Here is a 10480-nt window from a genome sequence, read left to right as displayed (position 1 = left end):
AACAGCTCCTTTTTAAAAAATCAGAACTTCTTAAACTTTTTAGGTTGGACCTAACCAGCTAAACCATGGTGACCTAGACCGTGCAAGAAGAGAGGCCTGTGGTATACCCTCAGCAGTACAGTGCCGCACTACAAGCCAGTATGCTCCCAGTACCGGCCACCCTGGTCACCTCTATCCTGGAGGAAGTCACCCATAGTAGATCAATGGCGTTTTATTTTTCTGTCATCCCTTTTGCACCTAATTTTGAAGGAGGAGGGCAGGGCTGCATGTGATGGGGGCACTGTGTGTGTGTGTGTGCACATAGAGCAGGGGCCCTCTGCAGCACAGAGTATTTCAGCATAGGAGTCTGCTGATCTTGTGCAATATGTCCTCATATGTGATGTTAGTAGGGACAGGGATTTCTACGATGGTGGAGGTCACAGACCGAGAGTATATGGAGCAGGGCAGAGTCCCCCTGCAGCACAGAGTATTTCAGCATAGGAGTCTGCTGATCTTGTCGAGGGTATCTGTCCAATCATGTGGTGATGTTAGTGAGGGCAGGGCTAACTTGGACAAGCTGACGTTCAGTAAAATGAACCAGGCGTGGATCCCACAAGACCAGACAGAATGCTGGGCCGCACCCAGCCATTGTTAGACTCCAGCGCACTTTCTCTTTTCTAGTTCCCAATGTTTTGGGGTCTTCCCAAATTTATAAAAATAAATAAAGGAAAAAAATAAAAATAAAAATACAACAAAAATAGTGTTGGCTACCTCCTCCTACTTCACTTTGACCTCCGCCTCCTAGTTCAAGATCATTATTTTTAATTTTTTTCGATTCTATATTATTTTAAGTCATTTCCCTATTCACATTTCTTTTCAGGGCAACTGTCCTGCTCTTAGCCCCATTTTGCAGCCCTCTAGCCCTTACTACGACTATTTTACGTCAATGGGGTTTGGGTTCGAGTTCGGGTCAAGTTCAAGTCCAGAACCCGAACTTTTACCCAAAGTTCGGCCGAACCCGAACATCCACAACCCTAGTCATGATGTGAGCAGAGGAATGGAGGTAAGTGCGAGGAGGGTCCCTCTGTAGCACAGAGTATTTGAGCATAGGAGTCTGCTGAACATGTGTACGGAGTCCTCACATGTGATGATGTTGGTGAGGACAGAGCCCCGTGTGACAAAAGTAGTGCCATGATGAGAGGAGGGGAATGGAGAGAAGTGGAGGAGGCGGAGAGTAGCACAGAGTATTTCAGGAGAGGAGCCTGCTGATCTTGTGAAGGGCAGTGACTTCATGTTAGTGAGGACAGGACTCCATGTGACGGCGCAGTGGCATGACTTGATTGGAATGGGAACAAGTGGGAGTTCCTTGGCAGCGCAGAGTATTTCAGGAGAGTAGGAGAAAGTAATATCTCCGCTCATGCGATGCTGAGACATGGGGACAATAATCTGATCATGACCGGTCACCTACGTGGTGGACATCTTGGCCCCAGATGTGATAATCCTTCCTCTTTCTAACAGAATAAAAACTAAACATGTGACAAACGAAAAGACGAAAAAGATTTCTTAGCAGATGAATCACCCGCGTGTTAACCCTTCACAAGCCGGAAGTCCTTGTCGACATCTCCGCGTTTACATGTGTCAGGAAGAAGTCGGTCGAAGCACGGCATTGTGGGATATGATATATAAGCGGCAGATAATAGACAGACAGAGAGGGGTAGGGAGAATATGGAGTATCCGACTGTCAGGGGCCGGGGTCCTGGGGCCCAGATTACTTGCATTGCACGTTCTTCACATTCCCCAGAACTCCACGTAATTGAGGGCAGATCCTCGCACGTATCACGTGCTCCACCGATTTGTTATTTATGGTTACATTTTGCAACTTCCTGCACTTTTTCGTTTCACAATATTTGCAACATTGTCTCTTCTGCCCCTGCAGTTTATACTGTGGAGCTGAAACACTGTTATGGCCGAGGGGGTGGAGCATGACACAGGGCTTCAAAGACAGAATCCTCCATGCTCCACCCTATTGGTCCCAGCATCAGCTCTGCATGGAGGAGGGGGTGGAGCATGACACAGGGCTTCAAAGACAGAATCCTCCATGCTCCGCCCTTTTGGTCCCAGCATCAGCTCTGCCCATTGTGTTCCTTTTAAACTCCTTAAAGGCATGGTCCACTCTGGACAATGCTTTTTAATACACCCAATTAGACCTTATGGAGGTCTCCATTAGTCACGGAGGCCTGCTGACGTCAACTAAGTGGCCACTGGCCACCAAGAGAGGCTCATCACCGGGGTGCCACCAACAGGCTCCACCATTGATAAGCTTGGGCTGTCCAGAAATGTCCGCTTTCTTCCATAACAGCGCCACCCCTGTCCATGGGCTGTGTCAGGTATTGCAGCTCTGCTCCATTGAACTGCACGAGGCTCAGCTGCAATACCATGCACAACCTGTGGACAGGAGTGGCGCAGTGTTTATGAGAAAGCAGCCATGTTTTTTTAGATCCTAGACATCACCATTAATAGCTTAGAAGCAGCTTCCGGACATGCGTGCAAAGTAGAGAATTATTTTAAAAGTGATGTCACGTATTTAATCCTCCACGGATCCTTTTGTGGTCCCCGACCAGTGATAACGTGTCATACTTATTGGCATCGGGACTCATGACACCCCATTCATTTCTATGAGCGTTTTGAGAACAGCCAAGCAAGTGTGCATGCTGGTAGTTGTAGTTGCACAACAGCTGGAGTGCTGGCGGTTGCTGACCCTTGCCCTTGGATCGGCTGCAGGTGCCTGTGCAATGCATGGAGAACATGGGGCTGGATCCGAGCGAATGCACCGAGGGACCCTATAGGGGGGCCCCCACCTATTGTCTCCATATGCACAGTCCACATACTGAAGGAATGTCACAAGACGACTGGACCAGTGGCCGTGGGTGTGAGATATTTCTCTCTGCATGGAAATTGCATTCTCCACACAATAGTTCAGTGTCTTTTGAGATCTCGTCTATTATCCAGATGAATGTAGCAGAGCTGAATTTGTCCTTCAGATGCATACTATAGCTCTACCTTTGAAGTTGTGCAGCCCCCATAGGAAGGCATCGAGCCGCACAGTTCTGATGCTCCAACCACTGCACTGCCATGTCTGCTAAACGGCGCAGCACGTCAATGAAAGAGAATGGGATCAAAGGAGGTTTGCACAATGGTCTCATGACTTTTCCCATTCACTTGTATTGAATTGGCAGCTTAAAGGGAACCTGTCAGCATGACAATGCAGTGCAATCTGCAGGCAGAATGTTATAGAGCGGGAGGAGCTGAGCAGATGGATTGATAGATTTATGGCAAAAGATTATATTCATTTATATTCCTGCTCATTCTGGGCTGTGAAGTCCAGGAGGCGGAGCTATCGGTGATTGACAGCTCTCTCTGTATACATAGTCATAGAGGGAAAGCTGTCAATCACTGACAGGACCGCCTCCTGGACTTCACAGCCCAGAATGATCAGGAACATAAATGAATATAATGCGAGAATCTTTTCCCTTACATCTATATAACAATCTACTCGGCCCCTCCTGCTCTATAAACATGCTACAGTTTGCACTGCATTCTCTTGCTGACAGGTTCCCTTTAAAGGGCTTTTCACTTTTCCGTCATTTATGATAGTTGGGGGATCCGGCCTCTAGGACCCCTGTAGAGATGTGGACAGGTTGTTTGGATGGCGCAGAAATAATTGAAGGTGGAGGCATGTAAAAACTTTACTGTACATATACACATGTCCGTCTCCAGAGAAGGGCAAGGCACACTTTTAAAACCTTGTGTGCATAATATTTACAGGCACACATGCTTAATGGTTGCAGTCACTGAGGATGAGGGCTTAAACACATAGCAAATTACAGTTTCTTAAAAGCACTGTCCTTGCAGGTATATAGAGTACATGTCCTAAGGGGAACAACCCTGATCGAGGGGTGACATTACACCCCTCTGGAGGACTCCGTTCAGGGTCTCTCCTGCAGCTTTGTTCCACTGCATCTCCCAGGCTTTGGTGGGGGTCTGTGTCATCTGCTTAGAGGAGCGGACATACCACCAGTGCAGCCTTTGTAGCTACACAGGGGCCCTTTGGCCCAAAATTACAGATGGATTCTAAACCATCCGATGAAGAATTGACTAAAGTCATGATGAGCAGATCCTTCTACTGTGGGAGGGAGACTCCTTCTTCTCCCATAAACCCTGCATCTGCCCCTTCAGTCAAAGCAGGCCTTTCTTTACTCACCTGCTGCAGCAGGCCTTTTCCAGCACTCACCCCCAGCGTATGAGTGCACACCAGTACAGAGGAGCCTGAACACTGTGCTACCAGTAGAGAGGAGCCTGAACACTGTGCTACCAGTACAGAGGAGCCTGAACACTGTGCTACCAGTACAGAGGAGCCTGAACACTGTGCTACCAGTACAGAGGAGCCTGAACACTGTGCTACCAGTACAGAGGAGCCTGAACACTGTGCTACCAGTACAGGGGAGCCTGAACACTGTGCTACCAGTACAGGGGAGCCTGAACACTGTGCTACCAGTACAGGGGAGCCTGAACACTGTGCTACCAGTACAGGGGAGCCTGAACACTGTGCTACCAGTACAGAGGAGCCTGAACACTGTGCTACCAGTACAGAGGAGCCTGAACACTGTGCTACCAGTACAGAGGAGCCTGAACACTGTGCTACCAGTACAGAGGAGCCTGAACACTGTGCTACCAGTACAGAGGAGCCTGAACACTGTGCTACCAGTACAGAGGAGCCTGAACACTGTGCTACCAGTACAGAGGAGCCTGATGGCCCAGCACTTGTCTTAAGGTGGTCTCAGCATCACCTTACATCCAGACTGATCCCGAGCATGATGTAGTTCCCTGTGCAGCCAAGAATGCCAAAGTGCAAGGAAAACTTAAAGAAGGACTCGAATCTATCACTGCATCCCTGTCACAGAGGAATGCTAGAATATTACTTTGGCCATGCAACGTCTGAATGAATGAATTATATTTGGAGACTTCCTTTAAAACGATGCAGAGGAATTCTCTGCAAATTGTGTTGAAACCAGATGTTTTTCCAATAACAAATTCTGCTCTGCTACATCACAAATCCACTCTGTGCACTTCCTAAACATACATTCCTCACACGCATTACATTTGGGTAGACATAACAAGAAGCCACATCTGGATTGTCTGCGCAGTGAGGCTACATTCAGGTCTTGTTTCAGTGATCTGAATTTTACGGTATGTCCACACGGAACAGAAAAGTCTGCACCAGTTACAAGCGCAATTGTTCTAGATTTTGCCCCGTTCTGGGGCCCTCAGATGCATGGACTCAATGGGCAAAGTTCTGATCATGCTCAGCCCTTCCACCCAATAGAGAATTGGGCCCACGCTGGGAGTATTGAATACAGAAATTTTGGCTAATTGTAATATAGTGATAAATGAGTATTGGAAATGGGTAGGCTCTACAAAATAGGTAAGACGTATGGGTGCTACTATCAATAGATCCCCCCTATCAATGGATATTAAGTACTCAACACATTATGCCGAAGCTGGGGTCAGACCTGGTGCTCTGGCATCGCTATATCGACGATGTGGTATTTATTTGGAAAAAAGATAGATTAATATTGGATAGCTTTTTAGAAGAGATAAATCGCAATGATTTGAACCTAAGGTTCACAACATCAACTCTATCCAAATCAAACAGAGTATCTAGACCTACAAATTACAATAGAGAAAGAGAGTCTAGTGTGCAATACTTTCTATAAACCTGTTTCCAAAAACGGCTATATTAGGTACACCAGCTGTCATCTACCAAGATGGCTGATGAATGTACCGTTGGGACAATTTAGAAGGCTAAAGAGAAATTGCACTAAAGACAACCAATTTAAGGAAAGAGGCTAGTAAATTGAAGGAACAATTAATTGAAAAAGAATATCCAGAAGTAGTGGTCGAAACTGCATTTACTAAAGTCCAGAAGATGGATAGAAGAAAAAATTTCCAACAAAAAGATAAACCCCAGGAGATGGACTGCAGAGTAATCATCCCATTCAATCCACAGTACAAAAAAATCCAACAGATCTTAAGGAAGCATTGGCACTTTATACAAAGAGACAAACTGATATCTAGTGCCAACTAACCCTATTGTCACATTCACTAGGGCTCCCAATATGGGCATAAAGGTGGCACCATCTACACTAAATAAACAAAAAGTGAGGCCCTTGGTTCAAGAGTGGATAGGTTTGAAGGGGTTTTATCGGTGTGAAGTCTGTAGTAACTGCTCAATTACTAGATTCCCGAAAAAAACTATAGAGATCACTTCAACTAGCAATGCCTACACACACGAATATAGAGAGTGTTTGACATGTAGTTCTATAAATGTCATCTATATCATCACATGCCCCTGCAATAAGCAGTATGTTGGAAGAACAAAAAGATCTATGAAAAAAAGAATTTTGGAACATATTGCTAATATAAAAAACACTTTAAGGAACATCATGACCAAAACCCCACGGGACTTAAAGGGTCTCTATCACTTGGTATGACATAATTAGCTGTCAGACACTAGCGATCCGCTAGTGTCTGCTCTGGCCAACCATCCTACTATAATCACTTGTGGGGCAGCGGTTTTGCTAAAAAACTAACTTTTATAAATATGCTAATGAGCCTCTAGGTGCTATGTGGGCGTCATTAGCACCTAGAGGCTCCGTCTACCTTCATACACAGCCGCCGCCCAGCGCGTCCCTCCAGCCCGCCCATGTCCTCCTCCGTGTGACGCAGCGGACGAGTTCTCGCGCATTCGCCGTGCGCGGCTGTATTCGGCGCATGCGCATTGAATGTCTGACCGCTCCGAGCTGAGATCTCAAATGCGCCGAATACATGCGCGAGAACTCATCCGCTGCGTCACACGGAGGAGGACATGGGCGGGCTGGAGGGACGCGCTGGGCGGCGGCTGTGTATGAAGGTAGACGGAGCCTCTAGGTGCTAATGACGCCCACATAGCACCTAGAGGCTCATTAGCATATTTATAAAAGTTAGTTTTTTAGCAAAACCGCTGCCCCACAAGTGATTATAGTAGGATGGTTGGCCAGAGCAGACACTAGCGGATCGCTAGTGTCTGACAGCTAATTATGTCATACCAAGTGATAGAAACCCTTTAAGTATGCAGCCATCGACAAAGTCGATTTACATTGGAGAGGAGGGAATCATATTTGTCGTATCTCACGTTTGGAATCCAGACGAATCTTTGAACTCAACCCACTGACACCACAGGGTTTAAACGCTGAAATAGAATTGTTCGGTTTCCTATATGAGGCACCTCGGAGGTGGTTTCTAACTCCGGGGTCCTCCTTACCGAGAATGCACCACCTCACTTACTACATTGATTGTGTTTTTAGACTTTACTTGCAGACTTAGGGATATTTGTGAGCGAAAATGTATATTCTGTTGAATACTAAGCATCAGCAACAAAAATGTATGCATTGGAAGCATGGGATTGATGTCTTTTGTATCTACAGATGCAAATACACAGAAAACGCATGTGGTCCAAAAAAACGCATGGAAAACGCAATTAAATCGCACCATACACCGTATGCGTTTTCTGTGTTACGACGTTCTTCAGTTTGGGGCAATCTCACCCATTATATTGTTTTTTGCTCTTGGACTGTATTTGTAGACTTAGAGATTCTTTTAAGCTAAAAAGCTAAAATTCACATTTTGTGGAATATTAGATATGAGCAACGGAAATGTACATATTGGAGACATGGAAGTGATGTTTTTTGTGTCTACAGATACAAATACACAAACGCATGTGATCAAAAAAAAAAACAACGCATGAAAAACACAACAAAACCGCATCATACATCATATGCGTTTTTTGTGTCAAGATGTTCCTTAACATGTGTTCAATCTTTCCAACTAACGAGCCTCGCATAGGATTTAAAAATTAGAAATGTATCTTTGGAAAAATGGCGCTATATACTAAACCAATGATGTTGGACACCAAAATCCAGTTCCATATATTTAAGAAGATCTCAACTCCAATTTGGAACGGTCTATAAGGGCACACTCATTCACAGTCAAGTCACCACTGAAGGAGGAGTGGGAAATGATATACCCTCCGAAACGCGTTTGGTTTGATGCAGTGCCCCAGCGTTATATTTTGAGGAAACAAGTACAAAGTTGCACAACTGAAATATGACAGAGGACTTTATCCAGGAAATCGTGCTCACCAGCTGCCTACTAACCCATAGACCCCAGGATCAAAAGCCGTCAAGTAGAACAGGGTTAATATCTAAGATCTTGAGACTCACTACGCAAGGAGCCGCAGTCACGCTGAACACAGGTGGGACGCCACGCAGCGTGCAACATCACCCGCGGTCTGGAGACATCAACTGTGAGTACCCTGTGATGCCGATACTACGACTGTAGAAATCAGGGGTATTGTGAGGTGGACGAACAATAAGTACACTAAATATCCCCATTTTGGAGTGATGCTAGTGTGAGCTCGCACAGCACACAATCAATTTACCATATTGCTTCTGGAGAGACAGTTCTAATAGACCCAACTCTGCTCCACCATAGAGGGTTGGAGTCCTTTTCCATTCTCTGAATATTTGCTTGTGTCACTGCACATCATCTTCTGGTTTTAGTGTTTTCTTAATATTGTTTTATTGCTATTGACTGGCGCCAATACTTTTTATATATGTTATAGTATTTTTAGCATCTGATGTTTAATAAATATATTGTTATTCCAAGTGAACCAAATATTTAAATTGTAATATGCATAAGAAATTATCACCAAAAATGGAAGAAAATGAATCCACAAACCATCAGCGGACACGGAGCAGATTCTTCCCGGTGGTCCCCTGTAATAACGGGCTTACTGCTTCTACTACTGTAAGCTAGAAAAGCAGGGATCAGCAACCTCCGACACTCCCGCTGTTCAGAGACTACAACTCCCAGAATGCTCCTTTCACACAGCTGAGCAGGTTTGCATGCTGGGAGTTGGAGTTTCCCAGCAGCTGGAAATGCAAAATGCTGCGGATTCCTGTAGTAAAGGATGACGAGGTGTCAGGTCTGTGGCTAATTTACAGCTGTAGTTTCTTACTGCATCCTGGGACACTGATGTCATCATCTTTGTGATGTCCTGCACCATAATAAGCAGCATGGCCGACAACTCCTGCCGGAGAGAAACAATTGCATTCCCATTGCAACCGATCAGATGGAAGATGGAGGCCATTTATAATGTAACTCATAGCGTACTGTACATTCCTGGGTGTCAGATACATTGCAAAGAAAATCACTTACATTCATCTGAATAAGGTTCTTTTAGTGACATGAACATGCATTTGTGCAAGTCATGTTCAGATGAATCAGGCAGAAACTATTACAACAAATCTGTCTCGTGGAAATACTCTTCTAGCTGTCACATTCACTGTAGACATGTTACAGTATTACACAGTATGCTTAGCCGTCTTAATACACATAGGGGGTCAGTTTTGTAAGCTAAAATATGCCTATATTAGGGGTATTTGTACCAGCAAACGAAGCGCGAATGAATTTCAAAATATGAAATTCGCTCATCTCTAAATAAATAGAGTCTCTGTATATATATATATATACTTGTTCCCTCAAGCGCTGCAAATCTGAAGACAATGTGGGAAAAGTCTAAAACTTAGCGAAAATGTATAGAAAAAGATTGCGCAGCAAGAGAAAAATCTTCTTTGTGTATAAGAGTTCACTTGTGAAATCTTCAACTAGTGGGATCACATGCCAACCTCACAATCCAACTTTAGTATGGAAACCTGTGGGTAATGAGAAAACGCACTATGGTGTAGCAGGTTCCAAGCATCTAACGCACCATGTGAATAGGTTATACTCACAAGATTCCTGATTAGTGAAGGCGTGTAGAAATATAGATGGTGTCCAAGTCGAACTCTGCTGAAAAAAGAGGACTATAGTGTAGTATGTCACAACACTTAATCTGCCTGCAGACAGATTATACTCACAGAGCTTCACTTGTCAGGTGCGTATATAAGATCTTAAAGAATTTTCATAGACGATTCAGAACCTGGGTAGCGGCCGGCATTGATGTTACAAAGCTCTCAAGGAAGAAGTCACAAGAGAAGCAGGTGCGCACCAAAAGGTCAGGTAAGAACTATTTAATACTGACAAAAGTACAACTATAAAACATATAAAATATCTAGAAAAATGCCGGCTCTCAGGGGGGTGCCAGAAGCAATGACCGCTTACATCAATACAGATGGAAGCGCTCATTGCTGGAGCGCTGGGAGCTGGGTCCTGTCACTCACCGCTCAGCTCCCAGCGCTCCTTCCCTCCTTCAGGCCGGTGGCGCACAGAATGGTGAAGCAGGAAGACTTTTCCCCGCTCCACCATTCAGCCTGCAGGCATAGATCGCGCTGCCGGCCTGTGTGGGAGGGGCCGGCAGCCAGGAAATCTGCATAAGCTACGCCCACACAGTGCTGCAGAGCGA

Source organism: Bufo bufo, chromosome 10, assembly GCF_905171765.1.
Source record: "Bufo bufo chromosome 10, aBufBuf1.1, whole genome shotgun sequence".
NCBI classification, from domain to species: domain Eukaryota; kingdom Metazoa; phylum Chordata; class Amphibia; order Anura; family Bufonidae; genus Bufo; species Bufo bufo.
The sequence above is the reverse complement of the archived record's forward strand: the minus strand, read 5'-3'. Positions refer to the sequence as shown.